We start from the raw sequence: 17,126 nt of genomic DNA on the forward strand, positions 1-17,126 counted from the left end.
ATACCTCTAAAGGTGCCAGGCCAAAATCTCACACCGGCACTTCTTCCTCCAAGTCAGGTGCTTTGCAGCTGCAGGTTCTTCTTTTAACTCTCTGAGGTTTTGAACTTTTCAAATAGTTGACATGCCTTACCATGGATAGCAGTCCATCTTTCTTCTCCCTCACCCATTTCTGAGCTATGCAAGTGACATGCCCTTGGCCGTTAAGATTAGGTCTCAGTGACAGTGACTGTCTTTCCACTTTCCTTCCACATCCAAAGGAAGCCCTCAGGCTCTGTGGATGTTTCTGTGTTACAGTAGATGCACACAAATGGCTCAGAGGCAGTACCAGCAGGGAAGCAGAAAAATCTCCGCTTGCCAATATCTATTAAGACAGGGAACCTTGAAAACTCCATGAATATGATGTAAGGCTTACATGAAGTTCTTCCTTCACCGAAGCAGTCATGTAACACAGGTTAAAAGTCAGTGCCAGAAGAATGAATTGTTTTTTCCCTTTCCTTATCTCACAACTAAGCTTCATTTGCCAGGGTTATGTTCCTTCTTACTGAATGACTATTGGATGGCACAGACAGAACACTTTCATGTGTCTTGCTTTGCTATCCTTCCTGAAAAGCCATGCTGAGATAACTGACCAAAATACTAAACTGAGAATGTGATTTTCCTAACTTGATACCTCATGGAATGTGAGGGCCTGTTTCCTAATCTCTGATGAAATCCTCTTTGTCTGCACATAGAATCAAAGATATCCTGAACCAAAAATCTACTTTCTGTGTTCCCAAAAGGAATTTACAATCCCAGCATTTTCTTTTATCCTTGCAAAGATAGATGTGTTGCCTATTCTGAATACAATTCTCTCCAGCAAGAGGATTTGCAAAGGCTGGCATTTGAAGACACTCCCAAGTTATAGTTGCCTTGTTTTTGATGAGGTGCTTTTGCTTCATCATCCTCAGTGATCATTGTGGTAAGAGTCTTTGCCCATCAGATTTTTTTTTCTAAATTGTTCCTCCTTGATTCTAATTCAACAGCTGAGATCATTGAAACCAAAGATTACAACAAAAATAATAATTTTGGAATAATTTAGATGCCAATTTATTCTCCCAACATAGTGCAGTTAGTTTCTCAAAAATCATTTTCACAGGCTCCTCATTGTAGCTGTATGCTTCTACGGGAGAACTTATCTTGGGCCGCATATCTCCAGGACACAGGGCTCTACCCGCCCTGGGGACAGTGATGCACAGACATCAATATGATGGATACAAAATGTCCGTCTATTTAGCTGCGTCACATGCTTATATAGCTCTTGCGCTTCCTGTTCCTGCCACTCCTATGGGGAGGAGTCTATCTTTCTGTCACAGCCCGTGATCTTCCGGTCGCCGATCCCTGTCTATTCCCCTACACTCATGACCTATTTCTGGGGGCAAGTCAGTACCTCTTCATCCTTCAACAGACATTGTTGTAAATCACCTTTTGTCATTCAGGGAAACAGGCCTTCAGAGAGTATTGTAAAAGAATTCAGAAGCCTCTGATCTGGAGGTGTCATTCATCTTGCATTATTTTAGGAATGATCTTCTATCTTCCTTCTGGTCACCTCTTTGTCAGTAGGGATTCTAGCTTGTCAGGCTGATGAGTTCAAATGGGACATCTTTTGAGCCTGAAGTTGATTCTCTTCAGGATTTATATGTTCTTATGCAGGTGGACAGCCTTCCTCGAAGCTAGTTCAATGATCTAACATATCTGTCCCCAAATGCAGCAAATGAGCAATAAATACCTTTGTGAACAGAGAGTGCTTCAACCATTAAACCTATTGTCTGATGCTCTAATTGTAGCCATCATGCTATGTTCACCAGGGAGCTAGAGATATTTGACTCTAAATTTACCTGTTTGCTTGCAACATACTAGAGAAAATTGCTCTACAATCACATATTCTTCCTGGAGATTTCCCAGCACTGCCATTTCCCATTTATTGACCAGTTTAGGTCAGTTATTGCTGAATTTTATATGTGCCAAAAGCTGTATATAGATTTCTATCTGGTCTGCTTCTGTAGTGGTCTTAACTGGCAAATTATTTGCTTTCTTCTGTTCTGTTAGGAACCATAACTTTGCAAATTCTTATTGTCTTCATAACACACAAAAGTAGAGTATGACAAAAGGAATTACTGGGAATAATTTTCCATTCTTCAGTTTACATCTTAACACCAATGTAGACAAAGTCATGAATAGTTATAGGAAGTACTTTAGAAGTGTTGCATTATATTGCCATGTTCTCTGTGTGAAACTCCCCTTGAAGTCAATAAGAGTTGTGTATGCTATTCAGTGGCATAATCAGGCAATAAATTATGAAAGCTCTGCAAACACCAAACATAACAAGCCACAAACAAATGACATTAACAAGTGACAAAAATACCCAGTGTTATGCTAGTAAAAGACTTAAAGCTAATAGTTTGGATGTGATAAAATTCTTATGGCTGGTAGGATTCAGCAACCACTAGCAAACGGGTTAGGAGGAGAAACTTGCCTTGTACACCTGCCTATTGAAGAGTTTCCAGCCTCTTCCACTCAGACAGTGAATCTCAGTTGCAACTGTGATGCAAAATGGGGCTGAATGGACACTTGCATGCTGCAGCATTGCAGTGTTATTCTGCTCCAAGACTCCTCATGTATGGCTTTGCTGGGGCTCAAAATTAACTTGAAGAAGGGTCTAAAACAGATCTAACATGAGATAACATTTTAAGTCAGTGGTAACATTACATGCTTGAAATCTCCTCCCAAAAACTTTGCTTCAGGAAAAGCTGACTACAAAAAGTGCCTTTGAGACAAATACATTTTTTCACAGTACCTTTTAAACATAAAGTTATAGAGTTTTCCAAAATAACCACTTTAACCCTGTAATCCAAAATGGAATTTACTAAAAAATTCAGAAGATCTTGACACTTACAAGAGGGACTGAGAAATGTGAGCCTTGTGTTGACTAAAAGTGACATTCTGAAATTGTGCTCTCAGATCTTAAAAGCCAATTAAAAATAAACAAAGGATCCCAGAGGTCTGAGATTGCTCTAGGCTTTAGAGCTGAGCCTAACTTAAAGAAACAGGATCTTTGTAGAATACAACCCTGCTTATCCTCAGAGTATTTGTAATTTCAAGATGAATGTGTGCTGAGATGCTGCAGCTGTTATCAGAAGCCTGCATTTTATCACAAAGCAAGAGAAAAATGCTGTCATTGCAATGGTTCTACCACCTTCCCATTCCGAGGATGCACTCATGGTACTCCATGTATATGTTTTTGACTCTCACTATGAAAGTCTTCTTCATCACTTGCAGAGTAATTCTGAAGCCCAGGCTATAAAAGGGGGTGTGGAGTTCCAGCCAACCCTGCTTTTAGAGCAGTGACAGACTGGCCAGAAATCAATTGGGCTGATTCAGCCTCTTCCAACACTTTTTTTCTTTTTGGCTAGAATTAGTTGAGGCTACTTTCAGGTTGTTTTATTTGAAAAAAGACTCATGCCCACTTCCCGTTCACTCTTCCTTGTTGTAAAAAAGAAATAACACTGCAGAACAGGTTCCAGTTTTCCAACATCCTCCACTCCTTTCCCAACAGCATAAATTTAATTCCCTAACTGCTAAGTTCCCTTGTCAGGATTAAGGCCAGCCAGCCAGTGTTTCCCTGTTAGCTCCTGCTGCATCTCAGTGAGTCAGTTTGCTGTAGGTTTGTGCATATACCACTTGGAGAGGAAAAGCACTCAGCAGAAAATTCAGGAGGAAGGGCTCCACAAAAAGGGCAAACAAATCATATCTGGGCTTGTTTTAGACTGTATCTGGTACCATAGATACCATGTAAAACTTCAGATCTGAAATGCAGATCCAGCCAGCATCCCGTCCTGCGCCGAGTGGTCTGTTGCTCCAGACCAATTAATTGTGCCACCAAAGCACATGAGGCTTGACCTACCTCCTCCCAGGCCTTCTTGCTCCTCTTTCCTCAGGAGGAGCAAAGGAAAAATTCATTTTGGGAAGTGGGGAGCACAGAAAAAGCTAACAGGAGGCAGAGGAGAGTCCCCACCATCCAGAGGTAAAGAGATGCTCTCTCATTGGGACGGTCCTTCTATGCATCTGAAATCCTCCTCTCTTGTCTTTGGCCTCACTGTCGCTCTCTTTTGCAGGAGCTGTCACTCCCATGATATTTTGGCTTCACTTAAAAAATGTGATTTTTAAAGCAGATGATAAGTATTTTTCATTTCTGGCAAAATCAAGGCCTTTTATGGAAAGAAAGCACTGTAGTAAATACTGCTTTCTGATCATTTATCTTTTGTATGCAGAAAAAAAACATAGAAGTGTGTGCGTTCTTCATTGATATTCATTTGGTCTTTCATGAGTTACTTAATTTTCTTCAAAAAAATAAAAGGAAGATAGAGGGTGAAGGGAGATAAATTGTATAATTTCCACAAAATATTTCATAGATGGGCATTTTTTTCCACAATTCAGTGGTGTGGACAACAAGAAAATGTCTATTACTGTGTTAGCAATTACAGAAGCACTCTCCTTCAGTCTACAGTTTCAAAAAGACTGTACATTTTTCATGTCTGCAGAAAATTATTGTGGACATTTAGCCAGCAATAGGCTTAGACTTATAAGCAGGTTCTACATTTACTTGAATTACTTCTATGTGTGCCAAGACAAATATGGCTTACCTTTATATTTCTGTTTACCATTTGCTGGTTTATAGTGTCACAGTAGTTGTTTTATGTGGAAGGGAACATGCAGTATTTTTTCCCGTTCCACTGCGTGTGCATAGTTGGCCACAGCTTTAATGCATGTACTTTATAAACACTCCTGAACAGACTGAAAGGCCTGAAATGTAATAGAGCATGAAGACTGGATACGTGTGTGACTGCTTATATTTCTTAAAATGTACTTCATATCTGCTCCAAGGTAACTTCAGGCCTACTCTGAGATAACACTTTATATCATCCTACTTCCAGGACATTTAGATTCACCTCAGCATTTGGTGTTAGGTGCTCTGTGTCCATGCTGTTCAGAAAAAAAATTTTCTGTTTTATCAAAAAAGACAAGATTTTCAGTTTTGTTTTCCTAAATATTTGGATAAAAATGAGATCTTCAGAAATTTCTTACAGAAATGAGATAGCAAGACTAGGCCATCATTCAGTTCAATGGTTAGCCAGCTCACCTACTTTACTTAGAGCACTGACCTTATTTTCGCCCTCTTCCACCCCATGGAAGGGTTGCTTGATGTTTGTTCTCAGACTGGTGGATGCTCTCCTCCCAGGTAGGGCTTGTGAAGCTTTACAGATGTTTCAGTTTGTTAAATGTCCCAGCCAACTCTATTTACATCATTAGCTCCAGGATCATTGCTCTGATTTTTGGAGGGTCTCCCACAGACATCCTCACAAAGATATTTCATACATGCATATTCTCTGAAGGAGTCTCTTATGAAACTTCTGATGAAAGTTTCCTAGAACTACTCAATATGATCTCTCTCTATGACCATGTGACCAACCCAGTGGATGAGGGAAAGGCTATGGATGTTGTCTACGTGGACTTTAGCAAAGCCTTTGACACTCTCTCCTACAGCATCCTTCTAGAGAAGCTGGTGGCTCATGGCTTAGACAGGTGTACTCTTTGATGGGTAGAACACTGGCTGGATGGCCGAGCCCAGAGAGTTGTGGTGAATGGTGCTAAATCCAGTTGGCGGCCAGTCACAAGTGGTGTTCCCCAGGGCTCAGTGTTGGGGCCAGTCTTGTTTAATATCTTTGTCAATGATCTGGATGAGGGGATTGAGTGAGCCTTCGGTAAGTTTGCAAATGACACCAAACTGGGCGGAAGTGTCGATCTGCTCAAGGGTAGGAAGGCTCTGCAGAGGGATCTGGACAGGCTCGATTGATGGGCCAAGGTCAACTGTATGAGGTTTAACAAGGCCAAGTGCCGGGTCCTGCACTTGGGTCACAACAACCCTATGCAACGCTACAGGCTTGGGGAAGAGTGGCTGGAAAGGTGCCCAGTGGAGAAGGACCTGGGGGTGCTGGTTGACAGCCCGCTGAACATGAGCCAGCTGTGTGCCCAGGTGGACAAGAAGGCCAACAGCAGCAGGGAAGTGATCGTGCCCCTTTACTCAGCACTGGTGAGGCCGCACCTTGGATACTGTATTTGGTTTTGGGCCCCTCAGTACAAGAAGGACATTGAGGTGCTGGAGTGTGTCCAGAGAAGGGCAATGAAGCTGGTGAAGGGTCCAGAGAACAAGTGAGCTCCATATGAGGAGCAAATGAGGGAACTGGGGTTGTTTCATCTGGAGAAGAGGAGGCTGAGGGGAGATCTTGCTCTCTACAACTACCTGAAAGGAGGTTGTAGTGAGGTGGGTGTTGGTCTGTTCTCCCAAGTAACTAGCGATAAGACAAGAGGAAATGGCCTTAAGCTGCATCAGGGGAGGTTTAGATTGGATATCAGGAAAAATTTATCCTCTGAAAGAGTGTTCAGGCATTGGAACAGGCTGCCCAGAGAGGTGGTGGAGTCACTATCCCTGAAGGTGTTCAAAAAAATGTGTAGACATTGCACTTCAGGGCATCGTTTGGGAGACATGGTATTGCTGGGTTGACGATTGGACTTGATGATCCTAGAAGTCTTTTCCAACCTTAATGATTCTATGGTTCTATGACAAGACCTTGATTTTGCTTTGTACAGTTAAGGTTCAATTCTTCCCCTACCATTTTCTGGGTCTCCCAGTAGAACAGTCTTTCAAAGGCATGCTCAGAGAGTAATTTGTCATCTGGTTTCTAAATAACTCCAGCAAAGCTCCTCTGCTTTTTGTGAAGTTGACGAGTCATTTTGCACATGTTCTGTGTCTAAATGAGATGTATTAATCTGAATCAGGCTCATTGTCCCCAGTAAAGGGGTGAGAGTGATCATTTTTTATATGCCCTTCTTGAATTTATGTAACTCTATAGTTGAATACAAGTTGTTGGTTAGTTTGTAGTGACTATTTAATGAGTAAATAGAATCACAGTGAGAGAGAGGTGCTTCGTCTGTATTTATTTTCTGACATAGTTGACAGCTAGAGTGATATCTTCTCTTTCTTTCTTCTTTGTTACAGCAGTACTAATCATACCACACAGAGACACATTTGTCATTATATGTAATTATGTGCAATATATTTACATTATAATATTTTATATTGGAGAAGCATAGATTTCATAATGTTTTTACTCCCAATTCCTTTCTGCTACAGATTATTTCGGTTTATGCATATTTATAAACTATATTTAAAAGTACAATAGCATATTAATTATAATAAAATGGTGATTTGGAAATAGGAGCAACTAGAGAACTGATCTAGATGACTACCTAACTTCTGACAGAGGGGCAGCATTTTGTTAGTGGATGGAAAGCTTTCCTTTGGCTCACTTAAAGTACAGAGAGCAACCACTAGTTGTTAGGAAAGGCTGCCGTTTCTTATGTGATTAAAACAGGTCTGAGCATACGTCGATCTTTCAGAAACCTTTTGAAAGACCAGTTCTTCTGTGGACCTATTACTAATCCCGATAGCAATGTGTTTTCACCCTCTCTCATGATTACTCCCTTTTTTTCCACTTCCTCCCCCCTTTTCTCCATCCCAATTAGCAGATTAGCCAGCAGGCTGTGAAGCCTGAAGAAGTAGAAATTAAAGCGACTTTTATCACATGCCAAACTAACTGTGGAGTTATCCAAGAGCACAGACATACCCACAGAGAATCCCATCCTTAAGGACCCCCAAGGGTAGGTAAGGAAATCAAAGGTGCCATCAAAGACTCCTTCAAAGTTAAGACACTATCCTCCACAAAAAGTGCTTCCTGGTGGCGTATGGACGAGGCCCTGGTGGAGTGGTTAGCTGACATGCTGTGGGGCCAGCAGCAGTGGGAAAGCCAGGGGCTGCATTAGTGCGGCTGACCCCTAACAAGAGCACATTATAGGGCTGAGCAGTGCTGGTGAGAGGGAGAAAAGAGCAATAACCACAAGCCAAACATGCCTCCTACATGTGCTGCCATCAGCAGAAGGAAGAAGATATTTAACTGTGGGTTTTTTTACCTGTTTAGTTGCAAATGCGGGTAATATGGCAGTGCTGAAGATGGAGATGTAGTCAGCAGGTTTTAGGAGGATGAGGTAAAATTCATTATTTAGGCAATAAAGGTATGTTTTAACCAGAGCCATTTTTCTGTGTTGGTATGTTACCACACCTTAATTACCATTCATTTACCAGCACTTTATGATAAATATTTTATCTACATGTGACAGCATCTTCAGAGGTCACTTTTGTACAATTCAGACAATTTGTAGGAGATATATACAAAGGTGAAAGACCTGCACCACTTTAGCCAGGTCTCAGTAGCTATTTCAGATCCAGAAAAAAAAATAGTTTTTTCAGATTCAGAAAAAATAGAATACATGATTATTGTAAAGATGGTAAAACTGTGGACCAGCCTGATATACAATACATGAACTACTCTTACTGGTGAAGAACAGTTCTTAAGGTTGCTGAACTGTTCGCATTTGAAAAGATTTGGGGAGGTACAGTAAGAAGTACAACTCCATAAAGTAGCTGAAAAGAAGCTATTTCTGCACTTGAAGAGATGAGTGTGGCTGGAGGACTGGGGAAAGCAAACATTTTACCTCCACAAAAGAGGAGTAAGGAAAGTGGGGAGAACCTCAGCTATTGGAATGCCATGTAACTGCTCCCCCCGCACCTTATGGACTCTGACGTAACCCTAAGATCTATTACACACTTTGAATATTTTCACCTCAAATACAGACCATCAGATGTCTGCCTGCATACAGAGGATCACACCAACATAAAGTTTGTTTCTGCACACACAAGAACTGACAGACCTGCTCTATCTGTCCCATGGCCTTCCTCTGACTGTTAGCTCTGAATCTTAAAGATTACATCCTCTGTTGAAAAACAAAATGTAGTGCAAATACTTTGCTAAGGAACTTTATTATTAATCCAATCAAGCTGATAAAGAGCATTCAGTGTGAATATCTTGCCAAACTAATTAAGGTTTGGGGCTTTCTTTTCCCTTATCTTCATGAAATCAGAGAAACAGAGAAGATCCAAGAGTTGAAAAGACCTCTGAGGAGCAGAGCAGAAAAGCTGAATCTCAAAAAAAGAAGGCAACCAAAAAACATTTTGGAAGAGCAGGAGGATAAAAGAAACATTTAACAAAAATACCCCACAAACTTTCATAATAGGTAAGAGAGGGAGAATTTTAAAATGCAACTCTTCATATTTATAGTTCACTGCACATTTTTCTGTTTTGGTTTTGCATTAATTTACTTTAAAATTATTGTACATATTTTGACTGCATGTTTTCCAAATAAGTTTGAAGAACATGTGGGAAAATTCAGTTAAGCAACAACATCCTGTAAAATTTCCAATGGTCCAAGTGATCAACGCACAGAAGGTCAAGATAAATACATATAGAAAAATGGAATAATTTGCCATAAATAGTAATAATGCTGTGTCATCCCATTCCAGCTATGGAGAATGTGCCACCAAAGTCTGGGAACTGACTCATTTTTAAGCTTCAAGGGAAGATACATTTTTAAATATCTACCCAACCACCTACTATGTCATGTTCTACCTCTTCTGCTTCAGACAGCCTGCTGTGGCAGATTATTTCATGTATGCTATACAGAGAAAGCTTACTTTTAAAATATAATTATAGGTTATAAAAATTAACTTTTAATGGGACACGGATGTTAATCGGCTCTAAATGATAACAGAGTTTTGTGGTACAAAGAAAATATAAAAGGAGGCGATGGTAAGGGATGATGGAATTCGTACCATTCTTCTGATATATTCCCCTAGTTCTTTTCATTTCCTTAACACAGTTATTTAGTAGCAGCATCTGGTAAAGTTTTACACCTAAAGCATCGTCATAAAATATTCAGAAGTTACTATATCTTAATATTGCTGAGTAAGTACTTTATTTTTTCTCTGGTGATTATAGTATGGAGCTGTATTCCTGTATGAAAGGCTAACCAGCACAAAAATATGGACTTTATACTTAAAGTTTAGCAACAACACACACACACTTTTGAGGGCACGTAAGGCTTGAAAGGCCAGGTACCATCAGCAGGTACTCTGGCAGGTTGAAGTCTCCAAGGAACAGCCCACTGTAGAACAGAGGAAGTGGAAAAATGCACAGCTCTGCCTCTTTATAACAAGAAGTGCTGTATGTGTCTGCTCGGGGAAGAGCTGCTCTTGCTGATTACCTGCTCAACACCTTTACCCCAGAAGACCTCAGCTGTGGGTCCACTCCCTTCCATGTCCAAACAACGCTGCTGCTTAATATTTGTAGAGGCACTTTTAAACACTAATCTGCAGGAACTCTCCCTGCGTCTCTGCCCCACCCAAAGGGGCAGGAGGTGGGAATTGCCTGCTAGTTTTCAACAGATGTGCACAACTCCCAGAGGTACGTTTCTCTCTTTTTTTTTTTTTTTTCTCTAATGTTTCTGAATTCTGCTGCCTAGAGCATGTTTCCAGACTTTTCCTTTATTTATAATGGCTAATCCTTTCCTGGCAGTAAACAAAGAATTCCTCATTATACAAAAAATATTAGCTACCGTTTTTGGCTGTGGCAGGTTGCACCAGTCATAGGGGGAAGAATCCATCCTCACTGCTCAGACTTTGGAGAGCTCAGTCTCAGAGAGATGCTTCAGACCGCAGACACGAGGAGGGAGAAACATGATAAAGCCTAATGGGAAAAAACAAGTAGATTCCAGATACCATTAGAAGTTTTGAGAACTTAGTGATGGCACAACCTCTTTCTCCCAAGTCCCCTCTGGTTCTCATGGCTGGTATTGAGCTTCTGAGGCTGGAGGGCTGCTCTTATTTCCACAGAATTTCAAATGACAATTAAATATTCTGGATGGAGTGTTCAACGAGTCTCTTCGGAGTTTCTTGTGGTCCTTGAGAATGATGTCCAGATCAGCTTTAAACAGAGTAGCTTCTCCGGGCAGCAGTAGTTCAAGAGTGAGCGACCTGCAGAGATAAGTCAAAGCCTGTAATGTTCCCCAGTATTCCAAATCCTAGGAAATAAACAAAATCTGTGCTGAGGAGCAGTCAGGACTGGGGCATAACACAGCACCTGCTATGTAGTGCTTCATGTCTCCATTGCTCTGACATTAAGGGGACAGATATCTGCAGTCCTTCCTTCTAACTTCTTATCTCTCACCATGCTGTCAACAGTGCCTGTCAGCAGTCCACAGGCCTTTCATTTCCAGCACATGCCAGAGACAAACATACTCCTGTTCTTGTGTCACAAACATATTTTTGTTCTTAACCCAGCACAATAGGTTAAACCTTTCACCTGGACATCAGTGATGTTAAAGCAGAATACTTCCCATAGAAGTTCAGATGTGCCAACACTTCGAAATAGTTATGAAAGAGAACATCAAATCATTACCCAGCTACATCTTGATTCTCATTAAATAGTTATTATTATTATTATGTTTTTCAGTGAGAAAAGGACTTTACAGTGGCAGACATCTCCCCCAAATCATATTTTGATTATATATCATTATAAACTTAGGTAATTATGGTTATTTGAAATAAATGCAAGTGTATGTTTTTCAGTATATTTTGGTTTTACCTTAGCCCTCCAGCCCATCCTGTTGCAGCCTGCTAGAACAGAACTGCTGCAAAGATTCCCTAGCCTTTTAAGGTTTGCTGCTTTATATCATCAGCACCTTTCAGTCAAATGCATAAAGAAGTTGGGACTAGTGACTGTAGCGTTTAGGCAGTCTAGAAATCAAAATATTGGAAAAAAGAGAAATGAGTTCTCAAACAACATTATCCTTCTTTTTAATTTATAAAGCATTTTGGAAAAGCATATCATTTTTCACACAACACATATCAAGAGCTCTAGTTTACAAACTGAATTACAAAATAAGAGTATAATTTTGAAGTTTGGACCAAAATAAGCCATTTCATGTATCTGTCAATATTAGAAATACTGACTGATGTTTGGTTTGTTTCAAAAGGAATTTTTAGATTTGTGCAAATAATTAGATTTTCCATCCATGTCCATTATGACAAAACCATCCTATTCAGAGACAGTACTAATTGCAGATATTTTTCTTTTGCCCAGCCTTTTAAGTGCCTTGAAAATTTGTGCTCACAGTTTTCATCTGACTATAGAGGACCTACTCCCAGGTCACAGAGGCGTAAATAAAATGGATCATGTTTTCTGGGCTCTAACCTTGTTACTCAAGGAAAGGAGAAGCAAATGCAAACCCTCCTGGCCCTTGAAAGGTGGTGTTTATGTGCTGCTTGTCTACTCAAACCTTGGAAAGAATGATTGGTTTTGATACGTACAAGACACTACTGGACAGAGCTGCTAGCAATGAGGCAGGATGTTGAACCTCCACCCTGCGCTGATTCTGCCTCTTCTTGCAGGGGGGCTTCCAGTAGGGTGCCTGGAGGAGCTCAGGAGGAACCCCTTCTCCTGCTGTGTTTCTGCAGGCTGTGTCAAGCAGCAGGCTCTGGGTCTGCTTCTCTCCCAGCCTTACTGTAGGGCCCACTGCACCTTACTGAGCTCAGCGGCATGCTGCTGTGGGCCAAGTCTCTGCTGCTCAGCTGTGGCAAGTCTATGGAGAGAACAGTCACCCAGGAGCCTCTGCCTGTCACCAGAGAGAAAATCCAGTCCCTTCAGCAAACCTAGAGTCTCTGCCTCTCAGATAGGTGGGACTTTTTCTCTCTCTGAGGAGACAGCTGCTCCTGGCTCCTTGCTTCTACTGAGCTCAGCAGGAATGCAGCACCCAGCCAGAATATTGCCCAGCTGCCTCAGTCCAATGGCAAGCACTAGGCTGCACAACAGAAAGCCATAGTACTTACCTGAAAAGAGTTGAGGTGAAATAACAATTAGGTTTTCCTCACACAAACAGAACAACAGAAAAATTTTTTTCACTGACTTTTTGGGAATGAGGCCCTCAGATGCAAAATTATGTATTTCCATGATGGAAGATTGCAGGAATGTTTGAGGAAGATCATATTGGTGTGACTGGCAGAATTAGCTCTGCCAGATCTCATCCTCTGCCGAAGGAAAAGCCATCCTCCTTGCAGAACGGATTCAATATTTAATGACCATCAAGGCATCTTTGTTGAAAGTGAAGTTTAAAAATGGAGTGCTAGGACTTAGAAGAAAGTAAGGAAATGGAAGTGCATAGCCAGTCATTCTGTTCGGGTATGTAACATCTTTATTTCTGATGACATCTTTATTTCTTTCACTCCTGAAATGCATTTTTATCATGTGTGGATAAGCCTGTGTGTGTACGTTTGTGTGTGACACTGATCAAGGCATATGTCATAAATGGACTGGCTGAGTTTAACTGGAGGATTTATGATGAATGTGTTCAGATCTTGTTTTCCTTCTTCTTTAAGACCTGAGCTCTTGCAGCACCAATGATTTAAGGAGCAGTTGTTGCGGTATGTAGGGCTGTTTCTCAGAAAATCCTGCTTTCCAGTGCTTTGCCCGTCCTAGTACCACATGGCCAAGTAAATATGGCTGATTTGCTCATAATCCCTTTCTCATGCCATCTGGTAATTGTGCCTTCATGTGTTTCAGCAACTATATAACAATGAAAACTAGCAGTTATTACTCAAAAAAAAAAATGCTTGGGATTATTTCCTACAGATTTGTGGCTTATAGTTTAGCTGTGGTGAGTACCTTTGAATAAAATCGTTACTCAACATGATTTTACATGTCAATCAAAACCTGGATAAGTGTAAACTAATCTGTGTGTGTGCATAGCTACAGTTTTTCCACTTAACTTGATCACCTTCAACTGTTAAAATAATATCAGATAATCCTATTGGTGAAACTGCATTTTAAAGTGAAGTAGATAAAAAGTATCTCCAGGGACATACAAAATTACAAAATGTTTTCTGTAGAGCTATGTATGAGGCTGTTTATTTTGTGGAAAGCTCTGATCTGAATTACTGCCCTATTGTGTTCAGCCTTGGAGAAATAAGATAAGAGAAGGAAATAATTGGTAAAAATTTCAAAGAAGAATTTTTAATAGGCACAAGATGGCAAAGGACAATGGATTAGCACAACATAATGTAAATGTCTTCTTAGAAGACATCACAGAGAAATAAATCATAAAAGTATTGGACAAACAGATTTCAGACAAGTTCCAGACAAATGTGTGGCCACTGTGGTTAGAACAGAAAGGCTGCAAAGTGTTAGATGCTTCAAAAATTGTTTATAATCCAGCCTTAAAAGGTCAACATAGAAATGGTGCAGGACTGCCTCAAGCGATTCTTTGTATTGAAAGGGACTTCCCTGCAGCATAGGCATAATATTCAGCTGAGGCTCCAGGCATACTGATGTAAGGGAATGTCCCTGTTAATTCCACAATAAGGGCGTCCATGTGAAGAAACAGATTAGCAGTTACACCTGTCCTAGACCTCCAACAATAAGCACCACTGATGAGCTAGAGCCCTTTAAAACTTGCTTTTTGGTTATTTGCTCTTGAGAGAGTAGATGCAACTCTGAGTCAAGTACAAGGGCAGTGCAGCAGATGGGGTGATTACAGTGAAGCTCCCCAGGAAGGTGAAAGGTGAGACTCTTCCATGCTGATTGAAACGTGTGACACCCTCTGCAACTACGTTTCCCCAAATATTTCAAAATGGCTTTATTTTTCTTAAGCCACTCTACATCTTTCTTCAAAGTGCAGCTTTGTGACTACATTGTCCACAATTTCCTACTCTGCTCTTAATTATCCGTCACCAGCTTCCCCCTTATTAATTAATGCTCAAGTTTTAGCAGCAGCTTGAACCGGGTTACTGTTCACGCTTTGAAACAACAGATGCAAAGGGTTTCATGAGTGACAGGATAAAAATCAGGCACCATCTTGGCACGAAACTTCAGAAAGATGTTAAGAAACCTCTCTGCATTTCATATTGGAATCTATTCCGCATCTCCAAGTACTGTATATACTGTACAAATGCTTCATTTTAAGTCTGCCAACATTGCCACTCCAATTTGTCAATCCTGGAATTCTTTTCAGTAAGTGCTACAAATGTACGACTCATCGTTGTTATTACGTTCCATTAGAACATTTGCCAGTTTTGAGTTCTGTCAGATATATGCGATAGCATTTGATGAATCACTGCTGAAATGATCCACTACAAACAACATCCAATTTCTTGGAGTGCTTTATACTAGTATTGATAAGTATCTGGGGTTTAAATGCAATGTTGCCTCTACACAGTCAGTCATATTGCTTATTGCAAACATTTGGAATGAGTTTAGTATCGACTACTTAATTAATCATCTTGGCCCATACTTTTTTCTGTCAGTCAAGGATTCACCAGCCTAATTCCACAATGATATTTTGTTAGAGAAAAGGTGGCACATTCAGTTGCATGACTGATTTGGTAGCCCGCTTCCAGCATCAGGGTGCTCCAACTACAGCGAACCTTCATTTGTACTTGAGGCTTGCAGTTCTTTCATTTGTAGAGTATGTTCAGAATCTGGGTTGCTGCAGGAGACAGGCAATAACCTTGTAAATATGCACACAAACTCTCCTGAGCAAGTCATTGATCCAGGAAACGTCCTACAGAGCAAAATTCGCAAAGCAGAATGCATCACCCTGTAAACACAACTCCTTAGACACAGGCTTGCATAAGTCTTGGGGGAGGGAAAGAAGCAAAAAAATTAAAACCAAAAAAAGAGGGGAAGGTACAGCTTTGGAAAGACTTTGGGATATCTCTGTATTGTTCTTTTTGGTAGAGTTGAAAATATTTCAACTAAAAAGTAACAGGATTTTTGAAGGATTTCTGTAAGTCACATCATCTTTATCATAAAAATTTAGTTGAGTAACAAGCAGTTAGAGCCTTCTAAGGCATATATAAAGATTAAGTCAATAAAGAGTTATATTCTACAGTGTATTCCAAAGGCAGTATTTTCACCTGGTTCTACTTGTAGTTACACAGTCAACACATTTTTTGTCACTTCCTTGTTACTAAAGAGGGTTGTCTTATTTTCAGCTGAACATTTACTCATTTCTATTCATTTCCCTTCCCGTTGTACTGGAAAAGACCTTAGACTTATGATTGTTGTTAATTCATTGCGTTACCAAAGCACCTAGGAAACCTACTGGAGGACCAGTCTCCCAGTAAGACAGACTCTGCCCAAGAGGAGGTGTAAATATGGACTCTGGCCCAAAAGACTTACTCTCTGAATTCAAGGCAGCATCAGTGCAAGGACAGAAAAATATGACAGGCAAGGGAATCAGCTTTGTTTTTGGTAACAGAGAGGGAAGAACCAATCAAGGAATGAATAAGAATCCCTTTTGGCACCTGTTTGAGAGACAGATCTTAGAGAGGTAGGAGAGCAATCATGACACATTCAAGAGGTCAAAAAAGGCAGCATTTTAAGAACATGATCAGCTGTGCTGAGAGTGCCTCAGCTCAAAGAGAATAAAGACAGTATGAAAAAATAAAAATTTGAGGGTAAAACTTCACCATTTTTTAGTGAGTGTGTTAATTCAGTGCTCTGTGAAGCATGATAGGGCCAATGGGTGTAAAAGAATAACAAGATATCAGCCACGTCCAGCAAACTCAGATTCTTCCTTAATATTGATTATGAAAACATGTGATAACTTTGTTTGTTTTAAATTCCAGTCCTTTATTTGGACAGCTGAAAATCCAGCAAAATGAGATCTATTTTACTTAGATGTTGAGGAAATTACAGATCTTTTTAAAACACTAAATGGCGTTCTGGCCTTTCATTTAAAAAAAAAAAAGAAAAGGAAAAAAAAGTTCTGTCTTAAACCTCTAAGCTGTCCTATTACTATTTCTGTCATTAATTCTTCTTACCACCCATCATAATGTTATTCTAGGTAAAAAGCCTCCTATGATCAATCCCATTTCTTCCATCATTCTATTACTTCCTTTCTGGGAACAAAACTATTTAGTGTTCTGCATCATGGAAAAAACTACTTCTGTTTTAAAGGTCTTGAAGTGACATATAAATAAATTTGCCATATATCTGTGATGCAATTCAGATCAGAATAGGGCACACCTCTTCTAAAAAACATTTTTTTCCCAAGTTTAAGCTTTAACCTCATAAGCTTTTTTT

This window comes from Phalacrocorax carbo, chromosome 3 (assembly GCF_963921805.1).
Source record: "Phalacrocorax carbo chromosome 3, bPhaCar2.1, whole genome shotgun sequence".
In the NCBI taxonomy this organism is placed as follows: Eukaryota; Metazoa; Chordata; class Aves; order Suliformes; family Phalacrocoracidae; genus Phalacrocorax; species Phalacrocorax carbo.